The following is a 22,900-nucleotide window of genomic DNA, read 5'->3' as shown; positions in this document are numbered from 1 at the left end:
TTTCATTCTTCTATATTTTCCAGCAGTTAAGACATATTCCCCATTTTCTCTGTGAAAGCTATGAATAGCTGTTTTCTCTTCATAGTAATTTCTAATAGCTTAACTCAAGTATTAAAAATACAGAAATTCCCCACTAATCACATTTATCCTGTCTTCATCAGACTCTCCTCCAAAACACAACAGGCACAAACGAACAAGTATAAGAAAACAGCCTCTCCACCAACCTCTTAGACTGAGAGAAAAAGGAAAACACACATGCACCTAGAAGGGAAGAAGAGTGAATATTGTTTCCTGCCACACACTGAGTAGTGGCAAGGTTCTTCAGAGAGCTGAAAACTTCAGAAACTCCTTTGCAAACCATTCTAAGTTAAACAAACAACAGCAGAAATAGTGTAGTAGCCATGATAAAAGAAATCCTGAAACTGGCAAATGCCTTGAACTTTAGACAAAGTAAAGTAACATGGCGTGTAACATCATAACTAAATGTGAAACCCTAACAACAAAAACAAAACCCAAGCTCAAGACTCATTCTTTTATAATACAATGTTAATTCATATTATGAAGTCCTTTTGTTAGTCTTGAAACTAAAAATCATTTTATTTAGACTATACACTGGAAGAAGGAAAGAGCTGAGTGAGGGCAACTCTTACCTTTCTATTCTGTATAAAATGGCACTTTAATAATACTGGTATTTCCCAAATTATCTGTTTTATAATTTTAGGACCCCAAACTCAACTCCTAACCAAATGTTCCCTGTTTTGCAAACTACTGGAATATGAAGCATTTAATAATTCAAACTTTAGTCATCTATTGTGTGTAAATCAATTTTTAAAAACCCTAATCATATTTAAAATGCACTAAAGAAAATTACTTTTCCCTTTTCTTTTTAGTGCATGTTCCAAAAGTGGTGTAAATTCAGTCTCCTCACTGTGCTTTCGTTTCTTATTTTTCTTTTTATGGTCACTTTGGTAACCACTGGAGTCACTGCCTTGGAAAACAGGGTCCTGGTCCTGATCTTCCTGGTGTTTTTTCTTCTTCTTCTTCTTTTTTCTTTGGCTCTTCCTCCCAGAGGCCATTCACACTATTATTAATCTGCAGGTCTGTCTCTTCCTTCATGGTAACATCTGCGAGCTCTGTGGTACCACCTTCCACTTCCAATGGCTCTGGGTCTCTCTTCTTTTTCTTCTTCTTCTTCTTTGGAGGTTTTTCGACAGCTCCTTCAATGCCAGTTTCTGTTACTTCTTCAGAAACTGTGGAGCACTTGGTTTGTAAACTAGTGCTATTTAGTTTTCCCCGTATGCAGAATACTCCAGCAGCACCTGAGTCTAAATGGAATACTTTAAATTGTAGTTCATCACCCACACTTATCTCCAGAGTCTGCCACTGCTCGGCTGGCATCTGCTCAGGTTTAGGGATGGAGGCATTGACGCAGCCATGTACTAAACAGCCAATGTGGCTGGAAGACACTTTATTAATTGTACTCACAAGTTTTTGTCCTGGTTCAGGGCAGAAAATAACAAAATCTGCTTCAATGTTAAGATGAATGTGTCCTTGATCATCATAAATATCTCCTACTTCACCCACTACTTTGATGTTATCATAAGCAATGGGTACACCTAAAAGGCTCTCGGAATAGCGCAGGAGCTCCACATCGAGCTGTTCTAGAATACCAGTGCCTTTCCTGTTGAGGCAGCACGGCGACAGTGCGATATGTTTTCGGTGCGGCCCCACCACCAGGCAGGAGTAGTGGCTATTCACGAGCGCACAAGCGGCCCCGTAGGTAGGCAATTCTAGGCAAGGCAAGGCGCCGGCGGGTCCCACCACCGGCCCTTCTGAGGCCGCCTTCGGCCAGGGAGCTGCTGACCAGCCCGCAGCCATGCGGCTTGTTAGGTTTCCCAGAATTTCAGATTCTTTCGGCTTTTCCTCCTGAGAAAGGGTTTACATGATGCAGTTGGGCGTCCTGTATTGCAGAGCCTCTCATGGGGAGCCGTGTTCTCATGGCTCATGGACCTATGTAGATGAATAATGGAAGAGGGTTACTCCATCCCAAAATACTCTCACATATTAGAACAGGGTCTAGGTCACTCTGCTTATTTCTTTGACTACCTGCCCCCTGCCTTGGGATTCTAGCATAGATAGTTTGGAGTTGTCTTATTTTAAATTTATTTTCACTGCCTGCTTTGGACATTTTTTCAGTTAAAGCTCTTAGGATTTCTGAATGTTCAGGACAGTGATGACATGCTTCAGTCCTCAGTTCTTCTGTGTCTCCTCAGTTAATAGAAAGGAAATGTAGTCCGTCTGTCTGGAGCTGTATAGAAGAATGTGGAGAAAAAAATATAGCAGGGAAGAAGTGTTCCCTTATTTTGTGAGCTTCCTTTAATCTGTCCCATTGTTCTACAGCAAAAGGCTTATGTAGAAACGTCTGAATTGTCTTCTTCAAATAAGATATATTTTTAAGAACCATTGAGAAGAACATTTTTTAAACTTTGACTCTGAGATGGTCTTTTGAGGCTGATAAACACTGTTGCCACGTTTTACTTCTGTAAAGATAAGCTCATGAATATCAAAAAGGCAATGGACTAGGAGTCAGCATACCTGTTGTCTGTAAAATGAGGAAGTTGAACCAATATGGAAATAAGCTCTAGTGCAGTGTCCACTGTGAATCTAAAACCATCTGTGCTGTGGTTTGTGGGAAATCAGTTGCTGTAGGGTCCCCAAATTGAGCTGTTGACTCCATTCTCACTCATTCTCCCCATTGCCCAGGCACAAACTTAGTGAATAAAAGATGGCACTAAAGACAGGAGGAAATAGGATAATTTGGCCCCATAGTTTGATTTCATTAGGCATAAACACAAGGATATTACTCTGTTAGAGAAGGGCTGCTTGATTGAGAAGAAACACTGAGCTTATGGGACCAAGGCTGTGGACCTCTAAAGAAAAGTGAAGGGTTAGAGGAGTGCAATAATTTTGGATGAAGGATAACAAACTGCTATATTGTTCTGACTCATATTGCTTTATAGTCATTCTTGATGACTGGGAAAAGTGGGCAAAGGAAGATGCAGAGGCAAAGGAATTACAGAAGGCAGAACAAATGCGGAAAAAAACAAGAATGCCTGACAAATGCCACACCATGTGGTGAGCCTCAATTGCCTGATAATAAATTTTCTATTTTATTTTAATTTAATTTTTAAATTTTTATTTTTATTAAATGAGGATACATTTTAAAATTAATGATGTAACTACATTATTTTTATTGAGTAATTCAGAGTTCCAGTTCCCTAAGATTCTAAGAACTACTCCCTTGCTAAAAATAATATTCCTGGTTACATTATTAAGCTAATAATAGCTCAGTTACAGTGTGAGTTTAAGAATGTAAGTGATTTGTGTACATACAGGAACAAGAAAAAGGAATGGAAGGGGGAAGGGAATTAACATTAATGGCCACATAACATAAACTGTGCTCTCTGCCAATGAGAACTTATGCATATATAGTGCATGACAGTTTCTAAGCTGTTTTAAAATACATTAGGTCTCAGGTACCCTTTGTCTTATAAGCCAGGTGTAAATATATTTTTGTTTATTTGGTTTGTTTTAGCAATTTTATAAAAGAGTATCAGTGATGCTGTTTTATGTCCTATGTGGAGCCTGAGAGTTTCTGGTTCCATAAGCAGAAGCAGCTACCTAGCCCTCCTAATGGATGGGAGAGCTGTCCAGCTCTGAATTTATGCTTACACTGTCCAGCTCTCGACTAGCTCTGAATCTCAAGCTTTTCTATCCACAAAACACTTAGGTGCTTTCAGCTATTTTTCTATGTATTAGACTTATTGGCACTAACTTGATGACTTCCAAAATGTGCTTTCATGTCCAGATACCTTGAATACAGCTCTCTTTCAATGATCTAGAGCACATCATAAGTAATAACGCTTTGCTACTTATGTAAAGATTATATCGCTGATTTTTCAAGACAGGATTTTTTGGGGCGGCCACACTGCACAGCTTGCAGGATGTTAGTTCCCCTACCAGGGATTGAACCCGGGTCGCAGCAGTGAAAGTGCCAGGTCCTAACCATTAGACAACCAGGGAACTGCCCCAAACAACTTTTTTTTCTTACCAATTATATTACTCCCTTCTCGCCCAAAGTGGGCAGAAAAGGCATTTTTAATCTCCTTTTACAAATGAGGAAAACAAGAGCAGAGGTGTTAAGTGTTATGACCCTGGTGCCCAGATCTCCTGTCCCCAGTTTGGGGCTCTCTGCAAGCCCATGTTCCTCCTTTCTCATAACTCTTCCCTCCTTCTTTGACCCTCACCATCACCACCAAATATATTTTTAATCCTTTTGGATGAGAAGCCCAGCTACACAAAGGTACACATTACCTTCACACAGTCAGAAGCTTTGGATGGTTCCCAAATAAAGCTGGCAATATTAGAAGTGAAATGAAATGAAAGCAAAGTAGGCATCTGACAGAAGTGGCTTTTTCCCTTCTGCATTTTAGGATCTCAAGTTTTACTGCATTGATTTGTTGACCATTCCACATTGGCATAGAATCTGGAAAATCTCTTAAGTTATATCGCAAATTTTAGCAAAAAGCCCGGCTGGACATAATGTATTTTTCTATATAGAGCCTTCTGTTATGGGGGCTGGGATATACAGAAGCAGGGACTGAGCAAAGGCTTCAGTGCGTGGGTGGAAAAGGGCTTGTCATGATGAAGACCTGTTAGCAGCAGTTGTTGTCACAGTCATCTGTGAAAGCAGCAGGAACACAAGCACACAGAAGAGGAGGAGAGAGGAACCTCGCACTCCTCTGCATCTGAGGCAGGACAGGATGGGGTATGTGAACGTGGAGAGTCTTAGCAGATATGCAGAGCATCCAGCTGAGTCAGGGAATATTTGTCTTCCAGCCTTGGTTTTTCTTGAGTCCTGGGCAGTTGGCCTCTGGCAACCAGTGGAGTAATCCTAAATAAAGTTGCTATATTTCATGCTACAGAATTTTCCGAGTAGATAGCCATTTTTCCAAAAGATACTCTTTTTATCTTTTGTCATTGCCAATCATAGGCTTGAGTTTGGGTTTCCTTTTCTCCTAAGTGGCCCTCAGATGTTGGACTGATTCCTAATCTATTGGATGGGATACATGTCTGTGAACCGACAAAATGCTGTCCCATCCATCTTCAATTATCAAAACCAGTCTCTTCTTTTTTGACAGGTGAAGAAGCATCTCCAGGGAATGCAGAAGGATCGTTCATGAAGGTGTTACAAGCCCGGAAGAAGAACACCAGCACCGAGCTGACTATTGAGCCAGAGAGGGCATCCTCAGACCAAAGTGCTGTCAGCTTGTCAACCTTCATGAATGAGCAGCTGGACCCGAATGCTGAAAGTGATGTTATCAGTGCACTAAATTACATACTGCCTTATTTCTCAGAGGGAAATCTACAACATGTGGAATCAACATTATTACCAGTCGTTCAGCTTTTTTCAAATATGCAAGATGCAGATATGCTGCTGGCCGTTTGAAAAACAATATAAGGAACCCTTCCATCAACCCTATACCCAAAACTTCACCATGTAAAAATAAATTGAGGGAGCTCTGTCTTCTGGACAATTTGTTAGATGCAGAAATTCAAGAACAAATTGATGAGGTTAAAAAGAAAGAAAAAGCTGCCATGGTTATACATGCCAAACTTTTAGGTCCCAAATTTAAGTGCCAGCTCTTTCCAAAGAAATTGGAAACTGCCCAACCACAGGAAAACAGTCTAGCAATGACTGAGAGTGTAAGGAAAAGGCTGCTGAGAGTGAACAGGGTCCTCAAGGGCCCAAGGGGCATAAAGAAAAGGCATTTCAAAGCAGTGGGAGATGAGAGCATCAGGAGGAAACAGAATGCCCAGCCATTTGTGGAGAACACTGTCAAAGAAAGAAGTCTGGTGAGGCCATTGCCCAGGGAGCTGCAACAGCTTCACGTGGTGCAGAGGCCCCGGAAGTTAGTGGGAAACTCCTTCAACACAGAGCCTCCATTCATAAAGGAACAGAAGGCAGCAGTCTCTTCTTTCCTCAAACAGTACTCGAGGCCCAGGCCTTCTGGCTCCATGCCTCCAAACGCCCCATCTCAGGTTAAAAAGAAATCAAAAGACTTACCCTACACTATTGTTGTTTTAGAAGATGCAAATGCTAGAGGTAGAAATATGGAGACTTCTCAACCAACCTCACATTCTGGGAAAAAATACATCTTGCATAAAACTCGGTCTCATCTGGTCCACAGAAGACCCGAAGCCAAATTGCGTCGAAAGTTCAGAAAGAAAGTTTCACTCAATAGAATGATGCTAGTGAGGCCTCTGTTCTCTGCAGTGAGGAGCCTCATAAATTCCCCTCCAGGAGCGGCTTTTTCATCTTCAGGAGAACTGAGTTTTCCAGAACTAGTTTCTCTTTCTGACCCTTCTACAGAAAACCCTACTCCAGAAAGCAATACTGCACAAAATTTCTTTGAAGAAAGTACTCCTACAGGAAACTATTCTCCCAGGAGGAACCGGCCCTGTAGTCACTGCCCATAGGAGTGTCCCCACGGCACATTCTGCTGTTGTTGCAGACAACTTTTTCCCAACTGTTCAACACACCAGCGAAACCCAGTGGGAGGACCACAGCGTGGGCACTGAATTATCCTCTAAGCCCCCAGGCTCCACTTTCCCAGCACTCACATCCTCGGGTGATCAATTTGAAGCTCAGCTAAACCAGCAGCTTTGGTCCCTCATCCCCAACACTGACGTGAGAAGGCTCATTTCTCATGTTATCCGGACTTTGAAAATGGACTGCTTGGAGACCCACGTGCAGCTGGCCTGTGCCAAGCTCATCTCCAGAACAGGCCTCCTGATGAAGCTCCTCAGTGAGCAGCAAGAAGTAAAGGCATCGAAGGCAGAATGGGATACGGACCCGTGGAAAACCGAGAACTATATCAGTGAGAGCGTAGGAGCCCAGGGTGAACAGAAGGAGCAGGAGCCCTGTGAGGTGAGGCTGAGCCCTGAAACAAGGGAGCTGCACGTGTATTCCGTGTAGGACATGCCATTAAAGTGCCCAAGCAGGAATCCTAGGGCCTCTTAGTCTGTATGTTATCTCAGCCATGAAGCTGGCTTAGACAGTGATCTCCCCCTTGGCTCATGTAGAGAATGTGCCACTATTCCTAGGGTTGACGAAAAGAGGACAAAACACACAGATAAGTAAATTGTAGAAGAAAAGGCTAGTGAGAAGATTAATATTATTAAATTTGCCTTGTTCTTCTAGAAACTATTGACCTGAAAGGATTGGGTTTTATATTAGTAAAAGGATAGTTAGCTTTCATCCTTTCTATCTCCTTGTTTTTAAAAAATTGTTATTTATTTTTTTAGCTCACAAAGGAAGTTCCAGGATATGGCTATAACAACGGACTCATCCTGGCAATATCTGTAACTGTAGTAGTGATGATTTTGATTATGATTATCTGTCTCATTGAGGTAAGGACAGTAATTAATTCAGATTCAGAACCCACCAGCTGAACATCACAGCCACCTTTCCACCAGCTGCTAACTTGATAGTTCACTTCAGTCATAAGGACTGAGATATCTTTTGTACTATCACTGAAAAATATATTCAGGATTTGTTGTTGTTTTGTTTGTTTGTTTTTGGGGTTTTCATTTTTTGCGGGGTTGCGTCTTCATTGCAGTGTGCAGGCTTCTTGTTGCAGAGGCTTCTCTTGTTGCAGAGCATGGGCTCTAGGCATGCAGGCTCAGTAGTTGTGGTGCACATGCTTAATTGCTCTGCAGCATGTGGCATCTTCCCAGACCAGGGAACCAGGGATTGAACCTGAGTCCCCTGCATTGGCAGGGGAACTTAACCACTAGGCCACCAGGAAAGTCCCCCAGGATCTTTCAAGGACTCCACTCCCAGGAGATCTCTGTGGAATTGCATCCATGATAACAAGCCATTAGACTGTTTTAACAAGTTGAGTTGATAAGAAGGCCAGGATTGACATGATAGTAAAATTCCTTCAACTCAGAAAACTATGTTGATTTGATGTCCTCCCCAGTCACTCTCATTCTACCACTGCTTTCTTTCCTTGTTGGCTGAAGTGATGAGAGATGTATAATCTCCACCCTCAGGGAGCTATCGGTCCCCCTGGCAGGGCTGAAAGCACATGGTTAAAAGATAAAAATGTGATCTTGTCAACTGCTTACATTTACTTAGCAGCTTTCCTCTCCAGTGTGTTAGGCTTGTGTAGCTGGGTTCCATTACAACAGTGCAAGGAACATCCAGCAGCAGGCTCCCTAAAGTATGTCCTATTTATGGTAGCCTGTCCCTGGAGCCAGCCTGCTTACCTTCTGTTCACTTACATAATGGGTTATTACTTTTCCCAACAGGCACTTGCTAACCGCATCAAAAGAGTGACTTTCATCAGCTGCCAATCTTGATTCTCCCCTACCAACCCAACCTACTTTATTTGCCTTTTCTACTGTCATGGCTGCCCTCCATTCCAGCCTAAGCAGCCCCTCACTATATGCTAGTTACACCATACCCATTCCTACGTTTGTCTGTGCCTCTGCCATCGAAAATCCTTTATTTTGCTTTGCCTGCAGAATTCCTGTGAATCTCTCAAAAGCCAACTCAAGTTCGTCTTTCCTCTTAAAGCCTTCCCTGAATACTCCAGCACTCCTGACCCTAGTCCTCTGAGGTTTGTCACCACTTCTAAGGGCCATAGTGGAGCAGTCCCTTCCCCTCAGAACTCACAAAAGTGGTAAACAGGTTTTTAAAAGGTGGCTCCCCCAGAGAGAAACACCAGGGTCAGCACAGCATGGACAGAGCAGAGGTGTGTGAGGACCAATGGCTCCTGGCCTGTCTAACTTGCATAAAACCTGACATGATGTATGAACTGCTAAAGAGAATCATGTCTGTCTGTGGGAGGGCTGGTCAGCAGTGGAAGCATAGAAAAGGTGAGGAGAGCCCAACACGGGTGGTGCCCATCCTCACATTGCCCGAGAGTAGAGATGGCACCTTAGGCAGCATAAATGGAGAGTCTGGCCCAGTTGCCAGGCAGTGCCAGTTGAGGAGATGGGGGATCCAGCTACCTCAGGCCTTTCCAGTAAATGCAGGATTCAGCTGATTCCTTTCTTTGTAATCCTGTTCTTATGAAATAGCCTTCCGATTGTGTGACTGTGCTTTAGTGTGCCACAGAGACCTGTCTGTCTCTACAGAAGGTAATTCTCTGATTGTGTAGACACACATGCCCTGTCTATAGAACATGTATTTCTCATTGTCAAGTGAGAATTTGGCATTCTGATTTTTGATAAGTCCTGTGATATTGATAAGGCGAGAGTTCCACAGTAGAAAGAGATGTTTTCTCTCTTGGTGAGAAGAGTATGATTTCTGAGCCCAGGAGGCTGGGGAGTAGCATGGGGTCAGCTTGCTTGTCATTGGCCATGGCCCAGACTACCCTCTACATCTGCAGCTGGCATATGGCCTTTAGCTTTTGTAACAATTCTATAAAGTCCCCTTTTAATTGTTTCTAACTGCTATGTAGTTTAACCTTCCAATTGTTGCATTTTCTTTTGCTTTGCTTTGCTTTGCTTTGTTTCGCCTGTGGGATCTTAGTTCCCCAACTAGGGATTGATCCCGCACCATCAGCCGTTAAATGGAGGAGTCCTAACCATTATTTCCTCTCCCCACGTGTACGATAAGCTTTTTGAGCATGGGGGCCATGCAGTGTTTTTTCAATGGAAGACAATAATGATATTCAGTATAAGAGAGATGAGATGGTCTGTCAGTTCCACAGTGAGGAATAACTCAACCAGATATTTATTCGAAGTAGCATAGAGTCCAGCAACAGACCCATGTGTTCTTAAGAGTTTTGAAATGTCATGTTTGATTATTGGAATCAGTGAAAAAAAGTGAGTGAATGGTAATAGAATAGCTGCCTAACTAGTTGGGGAGGTGGGAAATAAGAGCAGATGCCCACTTCTCACCTTAAATCAACATGTTTCCATAAGTGTGAGAGAGACCACATAAATGTATTAGAAGAGGGACTTCCCCAGTGGCCCAGTGGATAAGAATCAGCCTGCCAATGCAGAGGACACGGGTTCAATCCCTGGTCCAGGAAGATTTCACATGCTGTGCGGATCAACTAAGCCTGTGAGCCACAACTACTGAGCCCTCACTCTGAAACTACTGAAGCTTGAATGCTCTATGGCCCCTGTACCACAACTACTGAGCCTGTGTGCTACAGCTACTGAAGCCCGCATGCTTAGAGCCTTTGCCCCACCACAAGAGAGGCTGTGCCCCATGGCAATGAGAAGCCTGTGCACCGCAACGAAGAGTAGCCCCCGCGCCCTGCAACTAGAGAAAGCCCACGTGCAGCAATGAAGACCCAACGCAGCAAAAAAAAAAAAAAAAAAAAAAAAAAAAAAAAAAGTATTACAAGCCAATAAAAGCAATATTTTTATAATCTTATGGTGGGAAAGAGCCTTCAGAGCCTGATGGCACGAGCAGAGGCTTTCATAGATTTGACCACCTTGTCTGTGACACCAACGTAGCACTGGTTCATGCCAAGCGTAAGATGAAGAATTTTCCACATACTGTCTGATTTAATCCCCACAATCCTGTGAGGATGGTGTTACTTTCCCTCTTTCATAGATGAAGGAGATCAATGTAAGGCCCCAGTGGCCAAATCAAAAGCAGAAGCCAGTTTCGCCTGACTGCAAAGCCTGTGCTTTCTGCTCTGCTCTTTTGTCTTGCCTCCTTAGAGACAAAAACACTGGAAGGATTTGAAACATTGAAATTCAATGAAAGCCAATATTTATTTACTCTAAAGAGATTTTGGGGGTTTTGTTTGTTTGTTTATGGGGGGATTTTTGGCCACACTGCTCAGCTTGCAGGATCTTAGTTCCCCAGCCAGGGATTGAACCCGGGCCACAGCAATGAAAGCGCAGAGTCCTAACCACTGGACCGCCAGGGAACTCCACGAGGTTCATAAATCAACAGGAAGAAGACACACAGTCCAGGGGAGTTGGGGGCAAGGGCTGTGAAGAAGAAGAGGAGGTGTGTTGAGTCTGCCACCATAGCTGCCCATCCTCTCCTCATGGCTCGTGTGGAGTGGGTTTTGTCAGCCAGGCCGGTGACACCTCATGACATAAACATAATCTCTAATATTTTCTTCAAGTACTTTTATAATTTGTGTAGCATTCATTGTATTTGATTTTTAGTGTGGTTGAGGGAGGGGATCTGACTTTCTCCCCTTACAGGAAGACCCAGTTGTTTTCAAATCTTTCACTGAATGGTTCATTCCTTCTTCCCTGGTCTAAGCCACTGTCTTTATCTGGACTCTATTCTGTTGATGCAGTTATCTTTTCCTGGACCAGTACCAATATTGTACTGCTTAACTCCAGTTGCTCTGTAACATAGTTTATAACCAGTGGGGAAAGGTCCTGCTCTTTGGTCTTCTCTCTCATACATTTCATAAGTGTGCTTGCGTATATTCTCTACCAGATGTCAGCTGACCAGGTTTTGTTTTAAAATTATCCTGGATATAAATGGATTGCATTGAATTTGTAGGTTAATTGGAGGAGAACTGACCTCTTTATAACATTCTAGGAAGATGGTGTCTCATGCCATGTATATATTTCTTCTTAATGTCCTTCAGAAAAGTTTTAAGGTTTCATCACATAGGTCTTACACATTAAAACAGAAAATTTTAATGTTTTCATCACATAGGGCTTAACATTGGTTAAGTTGCTTCCTAGGCACTTTATGCATTTTTATTCATAGAGTAAATGGGATCATTCTTCTAGTTTTTAGTTACTTATTTGTGTTATATGGGAAAGCTGTTGAGGCTTATATGTTGATCTCTTGATTTTGTATGCAGCCATCTTACTGAACTCTCATATTACTTCCCATAAAACTTCACTTGATTCTTTTGATCTTTGTAGAACCATCATTTCATGTGCAAATCTGTTTATCTTTTCCTTTCCAATACTTCAATTTTCTTCTACTACTGATTAGGGCCTCCTCCACAGTGATGAGTAAGACCAGGAATGATAGGCGTCCTACTCTTGTTCTTGACTTTAAAACAAAGCTTGCATTTTTGGTACAAACTTTTGTTTTCTTTTCCTACTTCTAAGAGTTTTCTTAGGAATTATCTGTTGAATGTTACCTAAAACAGTCCATAAGATGTATTGGCATTTGCATGCAAGACCCTGAGGAAGGCACTGTGGGAGAGTCAAGGGATTATTAAACAGGATAGAATTTCTGTGATTATAGAAGTTATGTTCTCACTAGGTCGATAGGATTTAAAATATAAAGGAGTGAATGAGGCTGTGGAAATAGTTGTAATGGACAATCATGGTGATATTTTCTTTCAACACAGATTTCTTCTCATAGAGCAGCAGCAGTGTCACAGGGAGAGGAAGACACAGGGCAATTGCCCAAGGGACAAAAAAGGTGAGTGGGGCTGAACATCCTGCCTGTCCTCCACGCTAAGCCACATGCAAAGGTCCCTGAGGCCCTGGGAGCAAGACACCGAGAACATCTGTGAGGCCAGCAAGCAGGGGATGCTTTTCAAGCTCCCAGGTCTGTGGTGATTTTGCTCATTGTGATTCTGGACTGAAGCACCCATTTAGTCCTGAGAAGCCCAGAAGTAACACAGGTGAGAGAGGTGGGAAATGTAACACTAACTGTGTGTGTTTTCCTCCAAGGGGCTTTTTTCCCTTTCTTTTGCAAAAGAGAAGCTCAAGGGAAGGTGAGAGTCAGGTAACTTTGAGGAGGGTAATGTACGGTGGCCAGAGAAAGCAGGGGGATGCAGAGTTAATATTTCCCTTTCTGTGTTCTAGGAGGGCTTTCACTGGAGAAGGCGGCCACTTTGGCTTAGAGATATGCATAGACCTCTCAACGTCACACACAAGAAAAACATGGCACAGAAGCTACACGACCAGGAGTCTTCTGATGAGGATGAGACTTTCCACAAGGATGCGGGGTAGATGAGAGGGGACAAGTTAAAAGTCTCGTCTAAAATGGGGAAATAATGAAAAGTGTAATTGTTCCTTTCGAGAGTAAAAGCCTTGGCATTATTCTTCTTATCTCAGGGAAGGCAGCAAAACCCCAGCAGAGGATGTTTAGGCTGCAAATTCGGCTCCTGGGGAGACGGGTGTGGAAAGTGAGGCAGCACACGAGACTGCGACTGTGAGCCCCGTTCTGCTTCTGAGCACCTGCACACGTTATTTTCCAGTATTGGCTTCTCAGCATCACTTGTCAAATGCCTCTTTTTCTCATTGCTTTTAAATACATTTATTTATTTATTTATTATTTATTTATTTATTGGCTTTGTTCGGTCTTCATTGCTGCACAGGGGTTTCTCTCGTAGTGAGCAGAGGCTACTCTTCATTTCAGTGCACAGGTTTCTCATTGCGGTGACTTCTCTTGTGGAGCATGTGTTCTAGGCACATGTGCTTCAGTAATTGTGGCATGTGTGCTCAGTAGTTGTGGCTCATGGGCTCTAGAGCTCAAGCTCAGTAGTTGTGGCACACGGGCTTAGTTGCTCTGCAGCATGTGGGATCTTCCTGAAATAGGGAGCGAACCGGTTGGTATTCCCTGAATTGGCAGGTGGATTCTTAACCATGACGCCACCAGGGAAGTCCTGACCTAAGCCATTTTGTGATCTACACCTGGCTGCAATGCTTGCCCTTGAAAGGTTGCAGTAATTAATGATCTTTTACAGGAAAGGTAAATGGCTCCTTATTCAAATCAGGGCAATTGACTAGAGACACCTGCACATTGGCAAAGTTCTCTATTAGCCCCTTCTGCAGAACTCCAACAATCTCCTCTAGACTTGGCATGTGAAAAGAATACTCAGTACAAGCCATCTCCTTTCTTCCTTGAGTGTGAATGAAAGAGGAGGGAAGCAGGCAGGGCAGAATCTTTCAAAGAATGACGTAGCCTTGGGGGCACGACAAAAACTGATTAGAACCAACTAGGTCCGAGATGGCGGAAGAGTCCTTCTTCTCAAACTAAAATGTTTAAATCCATAACCAATTCTAACTATGTGCTAAGGAACTAAAATGTCAATAGTTGAATATTTGTCTACCAATAACAAGGGCCTGCAAGAAAAAGCAGAGCTGACTCTCGAATGCCTCATGGTAGCCAGTACTTCCACAGGAGGAAATGTGGGCAAAGGAGGATGAATAGAAGGATGAGAGGGGCTTCCCTCCCTTGTTTCCCCAGCACAATCAGTCCCTGGGAACTGGAAAATGTATCACCCTCAAGGGGCAGAGACCATTAAATCAAATAAGAGTTTATTCTGGTGCTGTCTCTCCTGGTTCATGAAGTAGCAGTTCTTTACAACATGCTTCACCTCCTGGCCCTAGAGGCTCATCCACTTCTGGCCCCTCTCGTGCAGGCAGTGGGGTTGCCCGACTATTTGGATCACTTGGCCTCCGTCCACCGTGGGACCAAGGTCTGACTTTTCTCCCAAGTTCTCAAACTCATGCATAGGTGTGTGCCCTGTCTTGGTAGAGTGTTCTCCACTCTTTCAAGCTGCAGTAACCCATAAAAATTGAGAAAATGTATCAATGGTTACATGCACATAGGAGAGCTTCCCAAAGGATGAGATGTGAGTAACATCCATTTGCCATAAAGAATTAGGGTGCAAGCCCCGTGGGTTTACAGCAGGTTCAGATTGCTGAGGATTATTAATAATTTGGCATGATGGACATGTTCTTAATATATCTTTGGCTTGATTCCAGGTAATATCAAGCTTCATTTTTACGCCTTTGGCATTTACACGAGTTAATTGGTGGAAATATTTAGCTTCATCCAATACGGGCGCAACAAGTCTATCAGCAGCTCTGTTACCTGTTGCCAGAGTCCCAGGCAAAGTAGGATGGGCCCGAATATGGGTAATATAAAAAGGAGCATTTCTAGAATGAATAACTTGTTGATTAATAGAAACAGATCATAAAGAGGCTGTGGAATAGACTGCTTGATAGTAGCAGTTTCTATCATGTTAGTGGCTTGAACCACATAGGCAGAATCAGATAAAATATTAATTGCCTGAGCTATGTCTTGCAAAGCACAGATAACTGCATATAATTCTGCTTGCTGAGCTGAAAAGTGAGGGACAGGGATTTGTCGTGTTTAAAATCCCATATATCCCGCTCGGCCCTTACTAGAGCCATCAGTAAAAATTATAGGAGCATCTGGTATAGGATCAGATTTTGTTATTTGAGGTAGAATCCATTGAGTTCTTTTAAGAAACTGCAACATGGGATTTTTCGGATAGTGATTATCAATTTTCCCAATATGGTCAGCAAAGGCAGTTTGCTGACTTACACAATTTTGGAAACAAGCCTGAATTTCTTTAGTAGTTAAATTAATAATTATATGTGAAGGGTCAATTCCAATTAAATGCTTACTTCGAGTTCTTCCCTTCAGAACCAACTGAGTTAATAATTCTAAATAAGGTGACAAGGATTTTACCATAGTATTTGCTAAAAACAACCATTCCACAATTCCTTCATTTTGCATTAATATCCCCGTAGGTGAATGAGGAGAAGGTAATATAATTAATGGCAATGGCTGATTAACAGTTACTCTCTGTAATTGAGAAGCATGAATTTTATTTTCTACAAGTGTTAGTTCCTTTAAAGCAGCTGAGGTTAATGTTCTTGGATGATTTAATTTTGAATCCCCTTTCAACAATGCAAATAGGTTAGACAATGCATAGGTGGGGATCCCTATGCATGGACGAAGCCAATTAATATCTCCTAGGAGTTTTTGCAAATCATTAAGAGTTTGGGTTTGATCTGTCCTCTGTTCCACCTTTTGTGCTCTAATAGTCATTCTATCAACTATTGTGCCCAAATATTGATATGGGCTATGCATCTGTACTTTTTCTGGAGCTATTTTAAGTCCTGCTTTGTCAAGGCAAAGCTGCATGTTCGTGTACGCAGAAGTAAGTAAATCTTGATTAGGAGCAGCACATAAGATATCATCCATGTAATGACTAAGATAACAACTAGGAAATTCTAGTGGTACTGGTTCAAGGGCTTTGGCTGCAAAATTCTGACAAATAGCAGGGCTATTCAACATGCCTTGAGGTAACACCTTCCATTGAAACCTGTTTCTAGGTTCTTTATTATTTAATGCAGGCACAGAAAAAGCAAATGTTTCTTTATCATTGGGACATAATGGAACGGTGAAAAAGCAGTCTTTCAGATCAATAACTATTAAAGGCCAATTAGCAGGGATCATATTAGGTGATGGGAGGCCTGGTTGCAATGCCTCCATCGGTTGTATGACTGCATTGACTGCCCTGAGATCTGTTAATAAAGGCCATTTACCATTTTTTTTTCTTTATTGGAAATACTGGAGAGTTCCATGGGCTAAAAGATTCTTCAACATGTCCCTTTTCTAACTGTTCAGTCACGAATTCTGTTAGAGCTTCTAACTTTTCTATGGTTAAAGGCCACTGCTCAACCCAAACAGTGTATCAGTTTTGCAGGTGAATGGGATTCATGCTGGGGGAAGCAGTAAACTTTTATGAACAGTGGCCACTAGTGAAAAGACGGAAATCCAAGACCTTCTCTATTTACATTACCTTTCAGCTGGAATGGGAAATAGTTTCCCTTGATAATATTTACCAAGACCTAACCCTGGCTGATATCCTTGATTTACTAGCATTTCTTGACTTTGCATACTATAAGTATCTAATGTTGGAAGGTGGATTTCGGCCTTCCATTGTTGCAAGAAATTCCTTCCCCATAAATTAATCGGAAGGTCTGCTATATAGGATTGTAAGTGGGCTGGCTGCCCATCTGGGCCAATACAAGGCAATATTTTAGCACGTTGCTGCAAGCCATGAGCTCTACCTCAACCTACTACTGTAATGTCTGCGGGACAAGTAGGCCAGGGAGAAGGCCAATGATTACTGCTTATAATTGAAACATCAGCACCTGTATCTATTAATCCTCTAAAAGCTTTTCCATTTATAGTTATTGAGCACATCAGGCATGTTTCTAAAATTTTTTCAGAGAGGAAAACTCCAGCCTCTCCTGTGCTTCCAAAGCCTTTCATTCCCTTTACTTCTGTACTATTGCCAATCTTATAGTGTGGCAGAATAAGCAATTGTGCTATTCTATCACCTGGATGGGCTTTCCATGCAACTGAAGTTGATATCATCACTTCAATTTCTCCAGTATAATCATTATCAGTCACTCCAGTATGAATTCTAATTCCTTTGGATGTTAAACCAGACCTTCCCTGTATTAAGCCAATGGTTTCTTTTGGCAAAGGTCCAGTAATTCCTGTTCTGAGCAATGTTGGAATTTCTCCAGGCAGTATAATAGATTCTGCACAAGGAAGGTCTAAGACTGCGCTGCCTGCTGTGGCTGGTGATAATTCCATGGCACTGCAGAGTATTGGGCCACTTCTGCCTGTTTCTGGATTTGATAGGCTCCCTTTTGTTGTGGGGCTAGGAGCGAGCCCCGTTGGTAGTTTCCCGGCAAGGGGGTTCCACCCTTATGGAAGTTAGATTTACACTGGCTTGACCAGTGAAATCCTTTTCCACATCTTGGACAAAGTCCAGGCTGTTTTTGTCCTTTGGTTACATTATCTTGAAAATTAACAGCCCTTCTATCTGCTCCCTTTCTATGTTGTTTCTTTGTATGTCCTTGTTTACCAGAGTTAAAGCATTTCCCTGGAAATTTGTTACTTATTTTCAGTCCAGCCATAGCTTGTGCCACCATTGCTGCTTTAAAGCTCTCAGTTCCTACTCCCTGACACACTCTAATATAATCATTTCATGTTCCCTTTCCTCTCATAGGTCCAATGGCCTTCTTACAATCTGTATTTGCATTTTCAAAAGCCATTAATTGTAAAATAGTATCAGCGGCCTCAGCATTAGTGATCTGCCTTTAGATAGCCTCTTGTAATCTGGCAATAAATTCAGTATAGGGCTCTCTCGCCCCCTGCATGATCTTTTGAAAAGAGACAGGAGCTTGCCCTTCAGCTTCTATTTTCTCCCAGGCTCTTAGGCAACAACATCTCACCCATTCTATGGCCTGATCTTCCATCAGAATCTGATCTTGAACTCTGCCCCAATTCCCACTACCTATCCTTGATCCAAGGAGATCGGAATCTGCCTTGCTTGCTTCTGGTTTGCCATAGTTTCAGGATGATCACACCACCAGGTTTTGAATTGTAAAAATTCTCCTGGGGCTAACACTGCAGGAGCCAACGTTGCCCAATCAGCTGCAATCAAACGAGAGCCTTCGGCTACTCCCTGTATGATACCTATGGTGAATGGGGAATTTACTCCATAATTTTGTACTGTGTGCTTTAATTCTTTCAACAATTTGAAAGGGATTGGCTCATGTACTACTTCATAAATTCCATTGGGATTATTAGGATCCACTCCAGGTGACACCCTTTCATGAATCGTTACTGGAAATGCCATTTGCATAGCTTCCAGATCTCCCTCTTGTCTAGCCTGCAAAAGGCCCTTCTGTAAGGGTGATAAAACTGAGTATCCTTTAGACACAGGAAAGGTATGAGCTCTCCCAGGCGGCATTAAGGAGGGTGGAGGAGGGGGCAGTAGAGGAAGTTCACTGATTCAGGGGTAACCGAGAATAATAGAGTGGTGAATTAATAATCCGACATAGGTACTGAGAGTTTCGAGGAAATGGCAACATTTCAGAGTCCCTAACTGTAAGATATGTTGCCCTCCCGCCACCCTAACTGGTGCTCATTTTGCAGGTCAGCTACTCTTCTTGTCAGCGATGTGGCCAAGGGGAGGAAGAATGTCTCTCAGGCTGCAGCTTTGAGGAGGAAGTGTTCAAATTGCCAGAACTGGACTCGCACTTTTGAATTTCCCAGAATGCCAGGCCCTGTGGCTTCCTTGGGAAGCTCCACATCCTTCCCAACCCCTCCCCACACCCCTGGGCTGCCCAAATCCTGCCTCATGGTGCAGGGCTGGTGAGGGGGCTTGGGGAGATGACCCAGCAGGAGGGAATTGTTGCCTTTGCTAGAGGAAGGATGGTTTGCACCCTGGTGACTCTGGGAAAAGGGCTTCCTCTGGTCTCTCAGATTGGATCTCTGCTGGAACCTAACGAAGGTGGTGGAACTAAAGGTTTCATAAATAAAGGGTGGGACGTGAGGTGGGGGAGGGGTGCTTGTGTGTCTTGGGACTCTCATAATGCTTTGGTTTCTGCTCAGATTGCAGCGGCCATGCCCCATTGGCCTGGGTCGCTGTGCCCGGGAGCCTCCGCATAGCATGTCCCCACTGTGCTTCTGGTTCCCACAGCTTGTCTTCACGTGGCAACCATTGTGGCTTCTGTTCCAGGCAGCTCAGCCTCTGGAGTGCACCCTTGACCTTGTTCAGTGGACCCCCGACCCCCCGGGGCTGACAGAGCCTTGGTCTTCACATTCCTCACACCTCCCACCCAAATCGCCCTATGCGATTACACCCCGCACAGAGTTGGGGGGCTTTAATTACTTGTCCTCATCTTCAGAGCAGATTTTGGTGCTGCCTCATCAGGAATTGACTGAGACTTTGGTTCCACACCCAGACACGGATTCAGCTGGAGAGCTGCCCGCAGAGCCAGATCAGTTTGCTGTTCCACATCAGGATGTGAATGACAAGCTAACCCAGCAGCAAAAGCTCTCAGCAGTGGCTCCAGTGCTGGACTGGGAACAGAATCAGGGCTTGGTTCTGCCTTTTTGACACAAAAGTAAAACGAAAACCATAGGTCTAGATCATGCTGAAGGTCACCAATCATTTGAAATACTTGTTCAAGAGCTCAAAACCAACGAAGTTTATTGTTTCAGCCCCAAACCTGAAGAAGGATCTAGTTCAGCATCAACAGCTTGCTAAAGTTATTGTGGGAACTACAGGGAAGTTAGAAAATCAACCTCAGGGTCTAGAACAACAGTTGCAGGGTGATTATGTAGATTCCGGTATGGATACCATTTATCCTGAGGAGAGCCTGCCTATGGATTTTCTGGGGAACTCAGAGCAACCTCCGGAGCCCCCTGAGGAGGCTGAAATTTCTGCATCCCAGCAAGAGGCCCAACTTCATCATCCAGAGACTGCTGAGGAGGTTGAATCTTTTTCATCCCAGGCAGAGGTCCAGGATGAAACCGCAGAGCCCACTGAAAAGGTAGAACCACCTCCACTCCAGCAAGAGCCTCCATCTCAGTCTCTAGAGCTCCCTCAGGAGTTTGAATATTCCCTGCTCCATCAAGAGGCCCCAACTCAAGCTACAAGATACCCTACGGAGTATGTACCTGAAAGTCCAGTGAGTGATGAGGTAGCATCCCTAGCTGGCATTCAGCATCACGCTCATTCAAACGTTCCCAGTGTCACACTTCAACCTCTGGATTTGGAACTTCCCATCACTCCAGAGGCCACTACAGAAGCAGAGTTTCCAACAGCTCAGCAGGAGGCCCTGGTTCTGTCTCCTGAGCCTCCTGAGGAGACAGAATCTTCTCCAACACAGCAGGAGACCCCTGGTCAGCCTCTAGAGCCTCTTGTGGAAGCTGAGCCTTCTCCAAGTAAACAGGGGCAACCAACGCAGCCTTCTGAGCTTAGTGAAGAAGCTGAACCGTTTCCAGCCCAGCATGAAACCCCAGGTCAGCCACAGAGTCTATTGGAGAAGCTGAAGCTTCTCCAACTCAGGAGGAAGCCTCAGCTCCGTTTCCAGCAGACACAGAACCTTTTGCAACGCTGCCGGAGCAACAAGCTCAGCCTCCAGAACCTTCTGCAGGGGAGGTGGAACCTTCTCCAATTCAACGGGTACATCCAGCTCAGCCTCCACAGCCTTATGAAATGACCGTTTCACCTCCAAGTCACCATCAGGCTCAGCATTAAAATGTATCCAATATCACCATCAAACCTGCAGATGTGGAGCTTAGCATAACAGCAGAACCCACTCCAGAGGTGGGACCGTCTCCAACTCAGCACAAGCCTTCAGCTCAGCCTTCAGTGCCCCTTAGTAGTGCACAATTTTGTACAGCCCAGCACGAGGTCCCCACGCTGCCTCCACAGCCACCTGAGGTGGTTGAACCTTTGCAGCACAATCTATAGAAGTTTTACACACAATAAACCTTCAGTACAAAAGGAGACCCCAGCTCAGACTTCAGAGCTCTCTAATGTGATTGTAGTTCTCTCTCCAGAGCATCACGTAACAACAGTTCTTCCTCTAGGTCAGGATCAAGCTCAGCCTCTGCAGCAGCCCACTGTCACCGTTAAACCTGTGAATCTTGCACTTGCCATAACTCCAGCATTCACTAATGAGGTGGAAACTTCTCCATCCCAACAAGAAGCCGCAGCCCAGCTCACAGTGTCCCCTGAGCAGGTGAAACCTTTGTCAGTGCAGCAAGAGCTTTCAGATCAGCATCCAACCACCTCTGAATGTGTTGAACCTTCTCCAGTCCAGCAGGAGCCTCCAACTCAGCCTCCAGAGGCCCCTACAGATGGTGCGGCTCCACCTTCACTACCTAATGAAGTGACAGTCTCACTTCTAAGTCCGGGTGAAGCTCAACATCCAGTGTTGCCCAATATCACAGTTGAACCCTTGGATTGTCTTAACTGTAGAGCCCACCGAAGAGGTAGAACATCCTGCAGTGCAGCAGGAGGCCCCAGCTCAGTCCCTGGTTCCCCAGGGAGCCCAGATATATCTCCCGAGCCCCCTAAGGAGGTGGTACCTTCTGCCACACAACAGGAGCTTCAGGCTCAGGCATCAGAGCCCCCTACAGAGGTGGAACCATTGCCAGTCCAGCCTACCACAGAGGCTGAACATTCCACAGTCCTGCAGCAGAGTGCAGTTCCAGCAGCATACCCCGAAGTGACACTTCCAAGTCCAGAGCAGGTTCAGCTTCCACATCCAGCCTTGACTGAGGTCACAGTTCAACCTTTGGACCTTGCAATTATATTAACTCCGGAATCCAGTATGGAGGCTGAACCTTCTCAAATCATGCGGCAGCCCCAAGGTCATCCTGCAGAGGCAGGTGTTGCTCAGTCTCCATCGCATCCCGAGGTGCCAGTTCCAGCACCAGATCAAGCTCATGATGAGCCTTCAACATCACCCAGGGTCACAGTGAAACCTTGGACCTGGAGCTTACCATAACTCCAGAGCCTGCTATGGAGTCTGCATATTCTACAGCCCTGCCGCACTTAACATTACTTCCGGATCCTATGTGGAGACTGAACTTTCTCCAACCCAGCAGGAGACCCCAACTAAACCCCCAGTGCCACCAGTTCAACCTCCATTCCAGCAGGAGGGGACAGTTCCAACTCCAAGTAAAGATCAAGGGCAGCAGCCAACATCACCCAGCATCACTGCTCATCATATGGTCCCAGAGCAGACTACAGCTCTAGAAGCTACTACGGAGGCTAGACATTCTACAGCCCTGCAGCCGACTCAGGTGGCACTTGAACAGCCAAAGCTGACTCAAGTCACAATTCCACCTGTGGACCTGGGAGGTACCATTTCTCAGCAACCAAGTCCATCTGAGACAGTTCTTTTATTTTCAACTCAGGATTCGGTATCCACAGATCTTCCTGGTGTAAACTATACCCCAAAAAAGAAGCAACCAGAACAGAATGCCACCATGGACATCAACATGTGTGAGCTCTGTACCTGCAAAGATGAGACGCTGCCCTGTATGGGTCTCAGACCAAAGCAGAAGCTCCACAGAGTGCCTGAGCCACAGCCCAACACTTACAAGGACATCTTCACCATACTGTAAGAATCCCTTTCCTCATTTGTTCTCTGCATCTTGCCTGACATGGCAGCCTTTCTTCGAGGTCTTCTTGTGTGGGAAAACATTCAGAAGTTTTTCTGAAACCTTGAAAATGTTACTAATAGTAATTAAAGTATGTGGGCCAAGCGACTGGATGCAGAA

At 44.2% G+C, this 22,900-nt stretch overlaps 2 pseudogenes; one reads left to right on the top strand and one right to left on the bottom strand.

Moving 5' to 3' along the window:
* Window positions 1-818: 818 nt before the first annotated feature.
* On the bottom strand, window positions 819-1,878 carry LOC130840448 (DNA-directed RNA polymerase I subunit RPA43-like; annotated as a pseudogene).
* A 3,361-nt stretch (window positions 1,879-5,239) lies between these two features.
* The window catches only part of LOC130839622 (leucine-rich repeat-containing protein 37B-like), a 77,212-nt pseudogene continuing 59,551 nt past the window's right edge, over window positions 5,240-22,900 (top strand).

The sequence above is a fragment of the Hippopotamus amphibius genome, chromosome 17 (assembly GCF_030028045.1).
Source record: "Hippopotamus amphibius kiboko isolate mHipAmp2 chromosome 17, mHipAmp2.hap2, whole genome shotgun sequence".
NCBI classification, from domain to species: domain Eukaryota; kingdom Metazoa; phylum Chordata; class Mammalia; order Artiodactyla; family Hippopotamidae; genus Hippopotamus; species Hippopotamus amphibius.
This window is presented reverse-complemented; position numbering and strand designations above follow the sequence as displayed.